This window comes from Pteropus medius, unplaced genomic scaffold (genome assembly GCF_902729225.1).
Source record: "Pteropus medius unplaced genomic scaffold, Ma_sr-lr_union100, whole genome shotgun sequence".
Lineage (NCBI taxonomy): Eukaryota > Metazoa > Chordata > Mammalia > Chiroptera > Pteropodidae > Pteropus > Pteropus medius.
Window position 1 is genome coordinate 5173343 of NW_024342257.1, and position 3915 is coordinate 5177257.

General features: G+C 33.1%; 1 pseudogene; it reads right to left on the reverse strand.

Moving 5' to 3' along the window:
• Positions 1–2107: 2107 nt before the first annotated feature.
• LOC120600231 (uncharacterized) lies at positions 2108–2226 on the reverse strand (annotated as a pseudogene).
• Between the last annotated feature and the right edge of the window lie 1689 nt (positions 2227–3915).

Consider the following 3915-nt stretch of genomic DNA (forward strand, 5'->3'; position numbering starts at 1 on the left):
TTTTTTAGTTTCAAGTATACAGTACATTGGTTAGACATTTATATAGTTTATAAAACGATCTCCCTAATTGCTTCTTCTCTCCTCTGGTTTTCCACCTAACCAAAATATTAAAGCTAACTACACTTCCTATGCCATGCTCTCCATCCCCGTGACCATCTAACAACTACTAATTTGTACTATTTTAACCCATCACTCCATTTTCCCAGTCCCGCAACACTCCCACCCGTCTGTCACCAAATTGTCCTCTATATCTGTGTTTGTTTTTGATTAATTTGTTCTTTTTTTCCCTTAGATTCCACATATAAATAAAATCATATTTATCTTTCTCTGTCTGATTTATTTCACTCAGCATAATAACCTCTAGGTCCATTCGTGTCATTGCAAATGGTAAGATGTCATTTTTTAATGACTGAGTAATATTCCATTGTATATAGGAACCATAACTTCTTTACCAATCATCTGCTGATGGGCACCCAGGTTGCTTCCATATCTTGGCTATTGTAAATTGTGCTGCCATGAATATTGAGATGCATAGAGATGCATAGATCTTTACAAATTATTGTTTTGGTTTTCTTTGGATAAATATCCAGAAGTGCAATTGTTGGGTCAAAAGATATTTCCATTTTTTAAATTTTTTGGAAAATCTCCAGACTGTTTTCCATGGTGGCTGTATCAATTTGTAATCCCACTGAGAGTGTATGAGAGTTCTTTTTTCTCCACGACCTTGCCAACACTTGTTGTTCTTGGATTTATTGATGATTGCCAATCTGACAGATGAGAAGTGATAACTCATTGTAGTTTTAATTTGCATTTCTCTGATGATTAGTGACCTTGAGCATTTTTTTTGTGTGTCTATTGGCCATCTGTAATTCTTCTTTGGAGAAGTATCTGTTCAGGTCTTCTGCCCATTTTAATTGGATTTTTATTATTATTATTATTATTATTATTATTATTATTATTAAGTTGTCTGAGTGTTTTATATATTTTGGATATTAACCCTTTATGAAATGCATCATTAGCAAATATCTTCTCACAATCAATTGGTTGTCTTTTTATTTTGTTGATGGTTTCCTTTACTGTTCAAAAATTTTTAGTTTGATATAGACCATTTGTTTATTTTTTTTCTTTTATTTCCCTTGACTGAGGAGATATATCTGAAAAGAAATTACTATTAGTAATATCAGAGAGTTTACTGCCTATGTATTCTTCTAGAAGTTTTATGAATTTAGGTCTTACATTTAAGTCTTTACTCCATTTTGAGTCTATTATTGTATACTGTGTAAGACGGTGGTCCAGATTCTTTATTTTTGCATATATCTGTTCAATTTTACCAACACCATTTATTGAAGAGACTGTTTTACCCCATTGCATATTCTTACCTCCTTTGTCATATATCAAGTGAGCCTATAGGTGTGGATTAATTTCTGGGCTCCTGTTCTTTTCCATTAAACAATGTGTCTGTTTTTATACCAGTACCATGATGTTTTGATTACTGTAGTCTTGTAGTATAGTTTAATATCAGTTGTATGATACCTCCAACATTGTTCTCCTCTATATTGTTTTGGTTATTTGGGGTCTTTTATGGATCCATAAAAATTTTAGGATTATTTGTTGTAGCTCTCTGAAAAATGTCATTGATATTTTGATGAGGATTGCATTGGATTTATAGATTGCTTTAGGTAGTACGGCCACTTTAATGATGTTGATTTTTCCTACACATGAGCATGGTATGGGCTTCCATTTATTTGTATCTTCTTCAATTTCTTTTTTCAAGGACTTATAATTTTCTGAGAATAAGTCTTTTACCTCCTTTGTTAACTTCATTCCCAGGTATTTTATAGTTTTCTATGAAATCGTAAATGGGATCGTTGTCTTAATTTCTCTTTCCGAAAGTTCATCATTGGTACACAAAAATGCCACTCACTTTTGAATATTTATTTTGTAACTTGCTACTTTACTGAATTCATTAATCAGTTCTAACAATTTTTTGGTGGAATCTTTAGGGTTCTCTATATATTCTGTCATGTAATCAGCAAATAACGAGTATTACTCCTTCCTTTCCAATTCGAATGTCTTTTATTTCTCTTTCTTGTCTTTTTTTTTTTTACGCCTACAGCACCTGGTCTTCCTGGGTGGTCTCCCATCCAAGTACTAACCAGACGCGACCCTGCTTAGCCTCTGAGATCAGACGAGATGGGGTGCATTCAGAGTGGCATGGCTGTAGATTCCCTTTCTTGTCTGATTGTTGTAGCTAAGAATTCCAAGACAATGTTGAAGAGGAGTGATGAAAGTGGGCATCCTTGTCTTGTTCCTGATCTTAAGGAAAGACACTTTTAGCCTTTCTCTATTGAATATAATGTTAGCTGTAGGTTTGTCATATATGGTCTTTATTATGTTGAGGTATGTTCACTCTATCCAAGTTTGCTTAGAGTTTTGTTTCTTGTTTTGTTTTGTTATGTTTTTCATAATGAATGCTGGATTTTGTCGAATGCTTTTCTGCACCTATTGATATGATCATTGCTTTTTATCTTTTGATTTGTTAATGTGGTATACCACATTAATTGATTTGCAGATATTCTACCAAACTTGCAACCTAGGAATAAATCCATCTTGATCATGGTGTGTGATAATTTTAGTACATTGCTGAATTAAGTTTGCTAATATTTGGTTGAGGATTTTTGCATCAATGATCATAAGAGATATTGGCCTATACTTTTCTTTCTTTCTTTTTTTTTCTTGTAATGTCTTTGTTTAGTTTTGGAATTAAGGAAATGGTGACCTTATAAAAGGAGTTAGGGAGACATCTCTCTTCTTGAAATTTTTGGAATAGTTTGAGAAGAATGTGTGTTAATTCTTCTTTGAATGTTTGATAAAATTCACCAATGAGGTCATATGGTCCAGGACTTTTTTTGGGGGGGAGGTGTTTGATTACTGATCTATTTCATTGGTGTTAATTGGTCGGTTCAGATTTTCTGTTTCTTTTTGACACATACAATCTTGGGAGATTGTATGTTTCGAGGAATGTATCCATTTCTGCCAGGTTGTCCAATTTGTTGGCATATAATTGCTCATAGTATTTTCTTATGAATCTCTTTAATTATGTGGGGTCCATAGTTATTTCTCCTCTTTCATTTCTGATTTTATTTATTTGAGTCTTTTCTCTTCTTTTCCTTGATGACTCTGTCTAAGAGTCTGTCAATTTTGTTTATCCTTTCAAAGAATCAGATCTTGGTTTCAATAATCTTTTGAATTGTTTTTCTAGACTCTATTTCATTTATTTCCACTCTGATCTTCATTATTTCCTTCCTTCTATTCACTTTGGGCTGTGTTTGCTCTTCTTTTTCTAGTTCTTTTAAGTGTAATGTTGGATAGTTTTTTGAACTTTTTCTTGTTTCTTGAGGTAGGCCTGTATTGCAATGAGTTTCCCTCCACAGTGCTTTCACTGTGTTTTCATTTTAATTTGTCTCTAGGTATCTTTTGATTTCTTCCTTGATCTCATTGTTAACCTATTCATTGTTTAGTAGCATGTTATTAGCCTTCATGTGTTTGTGTATTTCCCAGTATTTTTCTTGTAGTTGATTTTTAATTTCATACCATTGTGATCAGAGAAGTCAGTTGGTATGATTTCAATCTTCTTAAATTTATTGAGACTTGTATCGTGTCTTAGCATGTGGTATATCCTGGAAAACGTTCCATGTCCGCTTGAGAAGAATGTGTATTTTGCTGCTTTGGGGTAAAACACTCTGAAAATATCTATTAAATCCACCAGGTATGTCTTTTAGGTCAATTGTTTCTCTGTTGATTCTTTGCCTGGAAGATCTGTCCATTGGTGTCAATGAGGTGTTAAAGTCTCCTACTATGAGTGTATTACTGTTGATCTCTCCTTTTATGTCAGTCAACAATTGGTTTATGTAT